Source organism: Gambusia affinis, linkage group LG12 (genome assembly GCF_019740435.1).
Source record: "Gambusia affinis linkage group LG12, SWU_Gaff_1.0, whole genome shotgun sequence".
Classification (NCBI taxonomy): domain Eukaryota; kingdom Metazoa; phylum Chordata; class Actinopteri; order Cyprinodontiformes; family Poeciliidae; genus Gambusia; species Gambusia affinis.
Window position 1 is genome coordinate 21566164 of NC_057879.1, and position 15279 is coordinate 21581442.

At 38.0% G+C, this 15279-nt stretch overlaps 1 protein-coding gene across 5 annotated transcripts in view; it reads left to right on the forward strand.

Moving 5' to 3' along the window:
- Positions 1–264: 264 nt before the first annotated feature.
- Positions 265–15279, forward strand: part of epb41l3b (erythrocyte membrane protein band 4.1-like 3b) — a 61478-nt gene continuing 46463 nt past the window's right edge. For 2 of the 5 annotated variants that reach the window (XM_044133627.1, XM_044133630.1), the window contains exon 1: positions 12355–12493. The gene's annotated coding sequence lies outside the window, so the exon portion shown is untranslated. Of the gene's footprint in view, positions 490–12352; positions 12494–15279 lie in introns of those variants that run through there. The other 3 variants (XM_044133632.1, XM_044133633.1, XM_044133629.1) reach the window with 3 other exon arrangements.

Sequence of the window (15279 nt, forward strand, 5' to 3'; positions counted from 1 at the left end):
ATCTATGTCTATGAAATAACTGTTACGGTGATGTAAACAGAACATAAATTGAGGCTAAGTGAGATAAATATTCACAGAAAACTTTCAAATATTTATCTTTAAGCTTATTTTAGTTTCCAAGCTTAAAGTGTGTCTCCAGCTTGATGCGGCCCCCTAGTGGTCATCTGACATTCGGCTCTACATCAAGCACAAGGCTGCTGCTGCCGGCCGCCAGCAGGGGGCACTGCGCGGAACATGACGTAAGAGTCCGTTGCTAACGTGGGTGTTTACAAGGTCCGGTGTTTCAAGCGCGAGGGGCGGGGTTAACTTGCTCCTTCTTTGGGGGAGGTTTACCAAAACTGAGCACTTACAGGTGTCCGGTCCTTTGCACCCGGACTCGGTCGAACCTTACACCGGGATTCCCGTTCCCTCCGGTCAGTGACGCCGCTGTGTGACAGCTGCTTGTTTAGGATCGGGGGTTTTTCGCTTTTTGCCCCTCTCAAGACTCAGGTAAAGTGTTGAGTTCCGAGTTTCAGTTTCGCATAAACGGTTAAGACAGCAATGTGGATCATAGTTATTAACTTGTGGATTCGTGTATGTCCTCCCGCTGCAAACCACCTGGCTTTTCCCACGCACCGTGACGGGGCTGCTGTTTTCCTGGTGGCACGGAATGTGAAACGGTGAGAGCAAGTGTTCATTCACAAATGTTTCACGCAAAACGTCACGCAATCCAGACATCAGTTAAAAACACGTTAATGTCGCTTGTCAGTCAACTCTAAGCATGTGTGAGGTAACCGTCACTTTTTATCTACAAAAAGTGATCACTTCTTATTTAGCATTTAATGACTCTAGATATATAAAAAATAGCATTTGTTGTGGGAGCAATGTGAATCTGAAGAAGGTTACTTAATTGCTAATTAAAAGTTTAAAATATGCTGACTGTGATACAAAAAAAACAAGCAAATCCCTGGACTATTAAAGTCCATGACACGTTGCAGGCTCCTTAAAAGTGCTGATTGTCATGTCCATTCGCCTTTATCAGCTGTTTTCTTCTCTAAGGAGATTTCTTAACCCTCTTCTTTTTATAACTGCTGAGAAAGCACTTAACCTTGGCTTCATTGATACGTACACACTGTCACCTGATTTAAATAAAAATCTGTGCTGGGCACATGCAGGCAGTTCGGAAATGGGAAGTTGTCACAGCATGGGTTTCCTTTTTGAAGTTGACTAAGAATAGAAATGTAAATGGATCAGAGAAGGGAAGGTTCTTCATTTTGAAGGCCAGACCTTTTTAGAAAATCAGTCTAACTCCCTTTGCGTGTGCTCGGTCGCAGTGTGGCCATTTCTTTTCCGTTATTCTTACAAACAAATTCGAATGAATACAAAATGCAGTTTTCAAATAATAATCTCAGTTATCAAATAAAAACAACTGTCCCTCTGTGAGAAAGTAACCACCCTTTAATTATAGGACCTGTCTGACAACAGGAAGTAGACTAAAAGGCCAATTTCAAGCCACAGTCACACTGGAGAAGTTTAGGAAGCAATTTTAATGGCTTTGGGACCCCAATGATTTTAAATTGTCTGTTTATGTTCAAAAAATGCCCCTTTGGGATGGTATCAAGCAATTCTCAAAGAAGAGTGGGTGAAAATTTATTGTTATGTAGAAGACTCTTCCAGTTACGCCTAACAAGAAGGTCAGTTCTTGGGCCTGGATAGTTTTGTTCCTCCCCAAAACAAATAAAATCATCATTTTAAAACATATTTTATTTCATTTCTGTTTAAAATAAATATTTTGAAACATTAGTGTGACAAAACCAGAGGAAAAGTGGGCAAATTTGTTCTCTAGCACCGTACTCTGGAAAGTATCTTTACTATCCTCTTTCAAAGAGTCTGAAGTTTCAGGCCGCATGTTTGTTTCTCAGTCAAAAACATTTTCACCAGGTCAACAAGGTTGAATCACGATAGAGAATGTGGAGAATTGGGGAGATAAAACTGGGCCAAAGTCCGTGAGACTTGAAAAGTTGTCTGGTTGGTGGCAGCATGTGCAGTCTTGCCTGTTTGCATGGACCACTGGTAGAAAACGGGTGGCAATTGTAGTCTTTGAGGAAATGGTGCATGTAAAATCAGCTCCTTGTATGCTAGATTGTAGATAGATATATGCAAAGAACCCTGGACCAGCTTCCAAAGTCCAATAAATGTACCAATGAGTCCACATGTGACCAGGACAGACATTTGTCCTGAGGTTGCACAGAAATAATAAATGTAATCTCTTCTGCTCGTTGTGCTAATATCAGTTAAAAAATTCATAGCTGCAGATAACTGTCTGACATCTTGGCTGTACCATAAACAAGACACATGTTTGTTCCATCTGGCTTATCAGGAGAATGTCTCGTCCTCAGTTCATGTCTCACTTGATTCATTTCGAGATGTTTTGTTCAACCTTGAATTGGTAACTATAGATTGTGAATTACTGTGCAGAGTTAATGTGCAAAAATGTTCCTTATGGAGGTTTCCTGTGAGGGAGAGGAATGTTTGCTGGGTTAGATCATTTTTTTTGTTTTTTACAGTTTGCATTAAGTCTTGGCTCAGATTTAGGTCTAGACTTTGACTGGGCCATTCAAACCCATACATGCCTAGATCTAAATGATTCTATTGGTCCTCTGGTTGGATATTGTATGTCATTAAAGCATACTATTGTATAATATGGTAAAAGTTTCTTGTCCCTCATTGTATGGGCCTTAATATGGCCCTAATACTTCATTGTAGATTGTTGCTTTCTGAAAACAAAAAGTTACAAAATGTTGTCTTTTCTGCATATAGTCAGAGTTAAACTTCTAGTAATGCTGCTCTGCATATTAAAACTGAAAATATGCAATTTTTTAAGGTTATTCCTTGGCTGTAAATTATGTCATTTTTGCTTTTTTAACGTGAAAAATGTTGCGGGTAATCATGTTTCTGGTCCTGGTTTTTCCAAGCTGGGCCAATGCAACACAGGAAGGTTGTAATTATGGTTGAGCAGCCGGGAATTCCCAAATTCAGACTGAAAGTGGAATGAAGCATATATCTATTGGACCAACCAGGTAATGAAAAACATCGCAGTGTGGGCAGTTAAAGGCATAGGTCTGCTGGAGATTGACCTTTTAACTCCTTTAATATTCTGTTAAACTGAAACATGATTGGATGTTTTACTTTGGGTAAGAAGATTTGCACTTCATACAAGGAAAATAAGTGTTCATTGCAAGAAAGATTCGTCCACTTATTTCTTAATATCTGCCTTGGAAATTGATGTAATTGCTGCACCTTCAGGAAAGTTCCAGATCAATGGATCAGACATTTTCCAGGAAAAGAGGCTCCTATTGCTGCTGCTGCTGCTCTTTAGGGGTGTGACTTACAGGACTGATTCACTAAATGCTGCCTGCAGAAAGCAAAGCATGCCAAATATAATCCAATTAGATTGAATCAAATGCATGTAGATGCATACTGACCTTTTTAAATCCTGCTTAAATATCATTATGTTGAGAGAAATTCTCCTTTCTGGCATCTTGAATGTCAAAAGGCTTGTCTTTGATGCTTTAAATGTGGCATCTTTTCATTTTATTTTTGGATAAATAAGGAAAGAAGTGGCCACACTTTTAATTCAGTTTCATTCAATTAAAAACAGAGACTGGAAAAGTCTGAGATGTCAGATATATTGTATAAATAGTGTATCCTTCCATTCCTCCTTCCCCCTCTCCTTTCTTGTTTTTATTTTTTCTCTCCATCCTTCCTCTTCATTTTGTTTCTTGTCTTTCCTTTTACTCTCCATGTTTTTCTTTCCCTTTTTTCGTCCGTCTGTCCTTATTTCTTTCTTTCTGTATTTCTTCACTTTATATCCTTCATGTTTCCTTTTTACTTCCCTTGTATCCTTTCTTTTCTTCCTCAGGTCCTTTGTTCCATCCTTCATTCTTTCTTTTTATTTTCTTCTTTTTTTATCCATTTATTCCAACTCTCTTCTTTCTGTCCTTTCTTCTACTCTTCCTTCCCTCATTTCATTTCTTCTTTTCCTGCCTCCTTTTTCTGTCATTAATTTCTTTCCTTTGCTCCTTTTTCTCTTCCTTCAGTGCCTTCCTTTCTTTCTTTCTTTCTTTCCTTCTTCCTTTCTTGTTTCCTTCCTTCATTTCTTTCTGTACTTCCTTCACTCTTTCATTTATTTCTTCAGTCCTTCCTTTTTTCTCATTCCTTCTTCCTATCTTTGTCCTTCCTGTCTTTTCTTCTTTTCTTCTCTTACTCCATCCTTTCCTTCTTTGTTCCATAATTTCCTTTCTAACTTTTTCTTCCTCCCTCATTCCATCCTTCCTGTTATCCCTCCCTTCTTTATTTCTTTCATCCTACATTTTTGCCTTTCCTTCCTCCGTTCCTTTCCTTCTTTCCTTTCGTCTTCCTTTACTTTCTGTTCTTCCTTTCTTTTTTCCATCTTTCCTTCCTTCCTTCCTTCCTTCATTCCTTCCTAACATTCGTTCCTTCGGTTTCTTCCTTCCCTTCTTTCCTTCCTCCAGTCCTTTATTTCCCCTTACCTTTTTATTTCTTTCTTTGTCTTCCCTTCCCTTCTTTATTCATTCCTTCCTGGTATCCCACCTGTTTTTATTTCTATCCTTTCCCGTCTCCTTGCTTCCTCTGATGTTTCAATAAATTTTATATTTTTTCTGCACACTAAATGAAGCCGCCCGGCTCTGGTCATTGTCTCTGGTCATTGTCTCCGGTTCCTGTTGTCTCGAGTCATAGACGCGGATAACATCTATGACTCAATCTCGCTGAGTGAACTGATAAGCTTGTTGGAAGGATTCTTATCTCCCACCGTTGTTAGATCACTTGAAAGCGGCGCTGATCCGATTCATCCCAATAGAGCTGCAGCTGTAAAGCGACAGTGAGTGAGAGCATCTTGACACGTGGCGATTAAAGACAAGAGGCGAAGCTTAATTTCCGTCCTCAGATGGGATGTTGTGCAGCAATTGTTGAATAATTCAGATTTTCCCTCACTTCCTGTTGGTTTGATGATAATGTTTGATCAGTATTTAAAATACCAAATTTTTAAATTCTTTTTTACTCTTCCTTGAGTAATTTTTTGCTACTTTTTACCTTTACTTGAGTAAAAATATGTTGAAGTAGTGCTACTCTTAGTTGAGATTCAACCCCATTCACACAAACATCAGAAAACATCTTCATGTAACCTTTTATTTTTTCTGTTTAAATCACATTTTTACACATTTTACGTTGGTTAATGATTAATTGATTACTAAATCAGTTGATTATTTCAATAGTCGATTAATCTGATTAATCATGATCAATTCGATTAATTGTTTCAACCCTAAAAGCTTGTGCTGATGCTTCTAGAAATTTTCTCCCTTTCCATTTTATTGTAAATTAGAAAATAATGACCTTTGAACTTTCCAAAGGTTACAAATGCACAGCATATTTCTGATTGCTCCTGATAAGATATGCCTCCTATCTGTTGAACGTGAGCAGGGAGTGTCTGTAACTAATCTGAATTCATCTGCAGCTCTGAATGTGACCTTCGCTTTGGGCAAAAGGGTAGAAATGCTGGAACGAGTCGCCTAATGTGAGGTTTGATTGGATGACGGTGTTGTCGAGGTTGGGGGTTGATTTGGGAGCTTTGGCCCAGTTAGAGACACTGAAATAAGGCTCTAATTTCTCCTGCATGTGGGCTGATCCGCAGCCTTTTGTAAGCTGGACGGTGGGGGATAATGGTCTTTTACTGGGAACTGAAGCCAGAAGACTTCAAGATAGGATTTAGCAGCAAAACAAATCAGTCTTAACTATTTGACTGATTTAAATAGTCAAATACTTAGTTAGAACTGATTTGTTTTGATTTAGCAGCAAAACAAATCAGTCCTAACTATTAGTGTTGCATTCACAGCTTGAAAACGGACCTAGCAACTGTAAATGCATTGACATTTTCCTTTAAGGCTGTAGCTCTGTGTGTGAGAGCCGTCTAGTATTATTTTGTGTTGGGATTTAATTGAATATACAGTTGGAATAACCCTCACAAAGTCTTCAGGGACGAGCAGGAAATGCTGGCCTGCATATTTCTGTTCCTCAAAATTAGATCATATGGGTTATTTGTTTGACACTGTCAGAAACACGCTTCCATATAATTATGTTTTGACCAGGTGCCAGCTGAAGGCTAATGTCCGCTGCTGTGGAAATTAGATTACCCTAATGAGGTTCATAAGGTTACCCATCGTTGCTCATTTCCACAAGTTTACAGAAACTAAAGAGTAAAAATGTCTTTCTCAGCCAAATACCTCGTATATCTAACAAATTATAATTGATTTATCTGCTGAGTATGTTTGTTTAATAAATCTTTAACCAGGGCACCATGTACATTTCTTTGGAAAATACAAGATTTCAAAACCTTTGGGGTAAGCGTTGCATGGTACAGATGACTTCTGCCTTTTGTACGCAGCAGAAAAAAGTGAAGACATAAGCAACCGCATAAGCTAAGAAGAGTCCAGAGATCACATGCTGTCTGTCTCGTGTGGAATTAACCATTCTGCTGACCAAGCTCTGTCCTGCAAGCCGGGACGTGTCATAAACGTCCACGCACACTTATCTCAGAGAGAGACGTCCAACAGAAAGAAGACACAATCTCAGAGTAGAAATATAGCCCAGCACGTTGCAAACATTTCTCTTTGGCTATCAGCTATCTGTCCAGTCATCAGCCTAATTAAAGTTTCATTAGATGATTTATCACCTTGCAAGAATTTACTTTAGCAAGATATTTGGGAGTGAAAGTTGCATTAGCAAAAAAAATAAGCTACCTGAAAGGTGTGCGATTCTTATTATAAGAAAATAAAACATAAAATTTGCAATTGTAAACCCTGGCATTTGTTTTAGTTTTAGATTGGCACTAGCAGTCTCTTTGATTTCCTTCTTCTTGCTTCAGATGAGAAGGAAATGCTTTTCAACTAAATCTGTGATAGAAATACTCATAGATGTTCTTGCAAACAGTTTCAATCAAATCAAGATATTAAAATTTTATTTGTATTGTGAGGTGACTCTGTCAATGAGCTAAAGCATATTGACATTTAAATATGTTTTTTAGGGTTAAGACATTAACATTAATTAATAACAGAAAATAAAGTGAAGGCATTTAATTAGAGTGGAACGCTACAAACTGATATGTAATCAGAACTTGTGATTAAATGAGAAGATTTGAGATGTCCAGCTTCAAGTCAACGCAGCGCATAACCATCTGAGGGCTTCTTCTCTTTATCATCTGTTTGGCTGTGGTGATTAATACAAGAATAATGTAACAGACCTGGATAGCACAAGTAATTAGAACTATGCTAGAGAGTAAAGCAAACCAATGATAACAACATTTAGCATCTAAAGCCACAGGATATCAGAGACACCCTGATAATGTGAGGGGAAATAAAACAGGTGAATATAACAGCACATTTTAAATCCAAAAGGTTTTATTTTATATATATATATATATATATATATATATATATATATATTTATATATATATATATATATATATATATATATATATATATATATATATATATATATATATATATATATATATATATATATATATATATATATACTGCATTGAATCTGCATGAAACTGCTGGTTTACTTTCTCTAAGAAATTTTAAATTTAACTACATCAAACTCTGTATGGTTGGATGATAGGACAACGTTCTAGCTTACACAAAATCTAAATATAAATTATTGTTATCATCATAAAACAAAAAGAAATATTGATTTTTTTCTTCTTTTTTTTATTTAAATAATAAAACCCCCCAATATTTAAGGACTTGTAATTGGGTCCTTAAATACTGCTTCCTTAATTAAGTGTAATAATTTAGTGCAAAATAGTTTTAGTTTTTACTAACTTTAGCGTACTTTTAAAATATATTCATTATTATTGCTCACACAAAACATGTGAGAAGGACGTTTATATCATGTTTAAAACACACATTAAATTATTAATGCTTTCAGTTCGGTTGACAGCTTTTATTTCTGAGGTAGAGAGCAAGCATGGCTGGATATAATTAACATTTAATAAATTAAATTAATTTGTTAGTCATGATAAATTTGCTGCTGTTAGTTATGGCTGACTCACAGTTCATGGAGACTCGTATGTTGGCAAATAGAAACATCAGGGTTTTTGAAAACTGATCATTGAGTTACAGGCATCTTATATCACCCTGTTTTTGGCTGCACTTGGTGTAATGTTTCATTTGTAATGCAGTACCTAACGTCTGTTTTTATGTTGCTGTTTTTAATTTAAGCTCATATGACAACGAGAAATGTTCTGCTTCAAGATTTTGAACCAACGTTATCTTCTCCAAGGCTGTTTTTTCAGTGTTTCTGTCTCATAAAGTTAAAGTAACTTTGATAAACTAAAACATTTCTGACCAAACGGGTAGATAAATTTTTTTTCCTCAATTGAAAAAGAAAACAATTTTTTTTTTAAGATTTCTGATTCTGCTTTCGTCAGATGTTGCAAATGTCATGAAATTTAAAGAGAAAGGCCAGTGAAGTGGGTTTTGTTGCTCAGAGGCTCAAAACGTCTTGGGAGTAAATCAAATGTAGGAAGATGAAACTGAGATTGAAGGTGAGGCAAGCGAATTTAATCTGTCTGATTAAATTAGGTTGATGGTGTATGTTACCTGAACGCTTGCAGACTTCATCCTACACAAGTATTGGCACCCCTTTTTAAACTCATGTTCTGTTTCTTTGCGTAAAGCTTCTAGTTTCGTCTGGTTTAAAGCACAGTGTGGGTTTGCAAGTCAATTTGCATGCTGGATTTCATTTTGGGGTATCATGACAAAGGGGACAGAAAACAAACACGCATCAAGATAATAAATTTTTTATTAGTAAAAGAAATTTTGAAGATCTTGTATTTCTTTATATTACAGTTTCCCACTATTTTGTGTTGGCTTACAGCATAAAAGTTCGATATAATATATCTTGTGGTAATTGTGTTAAATCACAAGGCATGAATACTTTTCAAGTGGCTAATAGGTGTATCATATTATATTATAGGATGGAAGCTCAGTCAGTTATTACACAGTCTGGTATCATTTCGACAGCCTCCCACAGGTATCTCCTGTCTGAACAAAAGAAAATTGCACTTATTGTTGAAGCTACAGGAGCTCCAGATATGAAATTCTGCCTTCATAACTGTTTAAGGAGCTAAACTTGGTTTTCGTACATCTATAACTTCTATGTTTTTTCCTCTCTGTACAAACTTTGTTGTTGTGGTTGAGCTGGCTGCTCCAGCCCTGCTACACATAATAAGAGGCTGCAGAATAGTGGCTTCGCTGCATTTGTTATTACACTAAGCCTTTCGGCAAAGCAAACCCGGGTCCCTGTCACTGTTGTAGGAATTTGTATCTGCAGAAGTGAAATATCTTAAGCTTTGCTGATCGTGGCTGGTGGTGTGTCTGCTTAATCTGCAGCGCATGAAAGCAATTAGATGAAGGAGAAGTCAGAAGAGTGAGCGGGCTCCCGCCGTGTGGGGGCGAGGGGCGAGACCCAAAAATCCTCAAAAGAAGCAGCCCACACTCTAATTAAAACTCGCTTCTGTGATTTTACGTCCACACAAACATGGTCATATGAAACAGAGAGCAGCAGATGTTTATTTCCTCCTACAGACATGCTTATGCGTTAACCACCTCCTGTTGTGAGATAAATACGACTAACGGTCCTGGGTCCCTTAACAGTTGTTGTTTTATTTCATATTTGCATAACTTTAGCTATGTTGGTGCAAAAATTTGATCAAGCCATATGCTTGGAGGGTGAATTTTTATGTTTTTGTCTCTCCCTAGCGTTCTAGTGCCACTAACGTGCATTTGAATGCTCTGCTACTACAGTTTATGTACTGTAGATCTACCAATAATTTAGTTGTTAAGCTGGCACTTTAAAGGGTTAAAGTTTAAAAATATATATATTGAATATCTATGTGCGGGCAGGATTAAAAAGTTAATGAAATGATGAAAAATTAGAAAAATCCCATTGACACATATTTTATGTCAAACTTTAAAAGGACGTTTTTGTATTATGAAATAAATAAACCCCCTAAAGTTGGATTTAGCTTAGAGTATTATATTGTATTTAAGCTGCATTCATAAATTCTCAATTTTTAGATTCTTGCAAAAAAAAAAAAAAAAATTTCTTTAAAAAATGCTTCAAGAAAGCAAATCAATGCTCAAGATTTTCTGATTTATGTAAAGTTTAGAAAACAATCTCAGAAAATAACTGAATTGCAACTATGAGGGACTGGAATTTATCAATGTTTTTTGTTAAAAAATGAATTTTAAACAACTATTTAAACATTTGTAATAGGTGATTCTGATTCATGTTTCGTTATGTCTCAAACGCAGTGGACTGAGCTGTTTGAATGGTAACGGATCACATTGGAGAAAACATTTTGTTTCCAGAGAGTCGTATCGACTATTTAATGGAATCAGAACGTCAAGCAAGTGTTTCTGCAGATGGGCCGTTTGGTCTCTTGGTTTTCACAACACAGCAAGAAAGTTTGGGGGTCCAGATCCCAGTTTACATCATTTCCCATTTGGTTCTCTAGTTTCCTTTACCAGTCGAAAAACAGACAAATTAGGGTAACTGGACACCCTAATTACATTACAACAACAAACCTCTGTGTGTTTTTATTGGGATTTTTATGATCAACCAGCACAATTTAAAAAAACAAACAAAAAAAAAACACCAAAAACACCCAGTAGAGTATTAGCACCAAATAGAAAATGATGTTTTTGTAAATAAATATCTGAACAGGGAACATTTGTGTTTAGCCCCCTTAATCTTTATAATCCTAAATACAACCCAGTGCAACCAGTTCCCCTCAGTAGCCACCTAATTAGTAAATGGAGTTCACCTGTGTGTAATTTAATCTTGGTAACAATCCAGCTGTTCTGTGATGGCCTGAGGTTTCGTAGAGAATATTCCAGAACAAACAGCATCATGAAGAACAAGAAGCCCAATAGACAGGGTGTGGAAACAACAAAGTCTGTGGTTACAATGTGAAAACATTGAGAAGAAGGTTCAGCGGTGTGTTTTTCTTTTCTGCTACTTCATAAGCCCCAACTTCAGTGATATAACTGACTTTAGAAATTACCTGCTACATTCCACACATAAATCAGTCTAACCCAATCACATTTCCCTAAATAGACATGACTGGAGCTGTCTTTGTCCACAGAAGCAGCAGGCCCCATGCCATAAATTAGTCTGCTCAGCGTGTCCATAGATAGCAAGAAAAATTAGTAAAATGTATGTTTGTTTTGATTATTTCTTTATTACAACAATGCTTCTTGGCAATAAATTTGTTACCATTGGGAAACCTGTTTATTCCCCCTTAAATGGGGCCACATTTGTGTTTTGTGGGTTGAGCAGCAGAGCCGAGTTTGTGGGTTGAGCCCATGAAAAACTTGCCAGTTCCTATCTGCCAAAACCAAGCAGCTCGTTCTGTTATTAAGTCTTGTTTGGTGCTTTTTATTGGATTGGACGATTGCAGTGTGAAGAAACAAGACATGTAGGCAGTTTAGCAGTACATTAATTTAACAAACATGTGCCTGAAGCTGCTGTTTTACCTATGTGCACATTCGCTCTCGGGATGTAGCATTGTCCGCAGACTTATTTTAAACTGTTCATGTCACAGTAGTAGTGTGTCAAACTTGTTGATATTTAACAGAAGAAGAGTCTATCAAGGAAGTGCATATCTAATACAAAGAAGTATAGAAGTTCTCTACCACAATCCATTTCTTCTGCTAGTGCAGAAATGGATTATTACAACCTAAGCAACCTAATAGTTTCCTTAGGTTGTATTTATCCAGAATGCTCTGCGTGATAATCTACTTCCTGCTTTTAAAGTGATCTCTGGTCCACTTGGTATTCACATATGCATCAGAACTGCACCAGAGTTCACTTCAACCAAAGACGGAGGTTTTTAGGCGACCAGAGTTCGTTTTGTTCAATTCACTCTTTCCCAAGGAAAGTGGACTTTCTAGGCAAATGAATAAAGCAGATTAAACAGGACTGATGTGAATTCGCCCTAACAATGTAGCTTGGCCCTTTTTGCAAAATCTAATCTTGGTATTTATGGATTGAAATTGCTTCTAATTAGTCCCCCTCATGTCATCTCATTGCCTCCACCAAAAGCTGTTTGTTGCTGGAAGGGGGCATTTATGACGTTTCTCAGCCGGCTCAACCCTCAAAAACACTTTCCCTACACATGTGGCACCATTTAATGGAAATTCAGCTGCCAAAAAGGAAAGAGTGTGGGCAAATTGTTGGTGGTGCTGCCAAACATAATGCCCTGGCTGTCCTGATATCCCACAATCCTACTCTGAGCCACACAGAGGAGTGTGATAGGCTGCTGAGGAGGGGAACTGCAGCACAGTTAGCGGCGTTGTCAGGAAACAGAAGCCCACTCTGAATGAATGCAGCTCCCAGAACCAGCTGAACAGGACGCTTCGTCTGGTAACCAACCTCTCTGTTATATTAGCTGTTTTTTTTCTTTCTAAACTCCTTGTTTGGTTTTATGAGACGTTCCCGGTTCGTTATGTCCTTCTAAAAAATGTCCTGTTTCTGGTCACGGCCGCCGCCGCCGCGGACGATGACACATGATACAACATGATGTGGAGTATTTTCACTGTATTCAGACGGGGAAAAGTCGAGTGGTCGCGGCTCTTCTGCTCAGAAAACACGGGCTGTTGATGTTTATACGCCTCAGTTTGGCTGTGTGTGCCAAACAGAGAGGTGACACGGTGCTTTTTAGCTGCTCACAGCGCCTAATATTTTGTTGAAAAAAGTCCGAGGCTGGCTCGGTGAAGTAAGCTAACGTTTTCAAGTTTCGAGACAGACAGTGGGAGGCAAAACGCCGCTTTCCCTGCACCTTTAACCGCGGATTTACGTGTAAATACGGAAGGCAGCTGAGTCGCAATGAGAGGATGTTGGATTTTGACACAGTTAGGGCGATGAAAGTGGTGTATTACTGCCGGTTAAAGCGACGTACTGGGCTGTTTTTGATCTGCAGTGCGGTAGGCGTGGCTACGGCGGCAGGATGATACGGTCTGGATCCTCTTTTAGCATCCCTCCATCCCTGAAGGCTCGGCTGCAAGCAGCAGCTCCCGGCCTCCGCCTGGACAATTCAATTAAAATGCACGGTGACATACTGTTGCAGTAGCAATCTAGGGGGAGAGGAAATACTGTGGGGTTTGTTTGGAGAGGTTTAATGGTTAATTCACTCAGGTTGCGCCGTGCAGACGGCCAACTCAGTTCAAAAATACTTCATTAATCTCAAAGGGAAGTTAAATGTAGATGCGGATGGCTGTGGGCAGGAAAGAACTCCTGTAGCAGTTTGTGTCACAGTGGCTCTGAAGAAGCCTCTGACTGAAGAAAGACATTCTGTTGTAAAAAAAAAAAAAGATGACAGGACAAGCGTGCACTCACTACAACAGATTTATAGAAGCTCTGCAGAGTGTATTAAATACATTGTAACAGTCCAGAGGTTCTTGGTTACAATAACGAAGCACCCTAATCCTCTTTTTTAGTATTAAAACACAAATATGTGACATGCAATATAAATTTACTTCCTTTTGTATTTATATTTTTACAGTAAAAATAGCTAACATGCCTAGTTAATACATTGATTACTAGCAGTGCATTAATCAGGTATTTTGGTAAAATGTTGTAAAGGTAAACATTTTGTTGAAAGAGCAGTTTACCGACGCACACAGCTGAAATAATATGTGCTCCGCAATTTGTATTTAAATTTATGAGAAGCTGTGGCCAAGCCCTTGCATTTTTAGATATTCAGCAAATGATCATGTTGTGGTTTATATTTCCTCACATGGAGCTGGTTTGGCTTGCAGAGCTTTTCTCCTTAGCAAATCTTTATTTTAAAACTGCCTTTTCTACTTTTTAATCTTAAAACACAAAACTAAAACAGTGGAAACCTGTAGGGGTGAGAATACTTTTCACAACCCCACAGAGGATTAATACGAAGGATTATTAGGGCTATGCTAAAAACAAAATGGAAAAAACTAAATTACAAGGATAAACTCGTACGAGAAAAAAAATCACGTTATGAGGAAAAAGTTGTAGTATTACGAGGATAAAGTTGAAATATGTGAATAAAGTTATAATAATTGTATTTTCTTAGGGGGGCCCTAATACTCAGATTTCTTGTTATTTTCTGTTTCTCTTATGAGCTAAACTTTCCCTGAAATGCTTTTTATTCTTCATAACAGCTGACGGTGTTAGCGGTGAGGTCACAGCTGATTTCCAGATTACTCATAGTTAATCTTATGAAATGTGTAAAGCCTTCTGGCGTCTCTCAACTCCTCTGTAAGAAGTTACTGGCTTCTCATCAATGTTTAAATCCACACCTCTAATCTTGCATAGAAACAGACTTTTTTTTTCTTTGTCTAAACATTCGAGCAGCTGGACTGAATGGAGTCGACTGCGATCCTCCACATTCCCTCCGACACGCAGTCGGCTTGAATTGGCTCCCTGTTGAACCCCTAAACGCCTCGGTGCAAAAATCAGCAATGCTAAGAATGTAAACGCAGCAATGTGAGCTGACAGGATTTATGGCCTCCTCAGCAAAAACAGCGCTCTGCTTTGAGTCACCTTCATGTGACCAGACTGCCTTCCCTGAAAATGTGCTCTTAGAAGTGCCACTCCAAGTCTGTTTGGGCACAGCCTCAAATTAACATGTCTGGATTCAGTTAGAGCAAAAATCTGGGGAACAAATACCCAAATAAGCTCTTTTTTTTCAACTTAATTAACTTTTTGGAGACTGTTAGTTTTTGGTGTTTACACACAGCAGCTTTGTCTGGCTGACCGGATTGAACCTGTTGCCAAGTTTAGTTACTTTTCAGATTCTTGCTTGAAACTTGTAGGACAAACATCATCACCAGTGTTGCTCTTTATATATTTATTTATTTATTTATTTATTTTTAAGTGAGAATATTTTGCTCTCCTTCCATTGTATTCTTGCAGCTGTGGAGAAAAGCAGCTGCAGTGTTTATGAGCTGCTTGCAAATGTGCAGCTTTGTCCGTGTCGTGTGTTAAAAGGCCGTTAACTGTGTGGGAAAGCAAACAAGACATTCTGTCTGTGCCAACTTGCTGCACAGCCTTCATGATTCTGGATGTATCTGAAGTCTCATCAGACTTACTCTCGTCAGTCTGGTTAGATGGTAGGTTTTCCTCTGCAGAGCAGCGGCATCCAGTTGTGAGGGTTCACTGTTGATGGTTTGTTT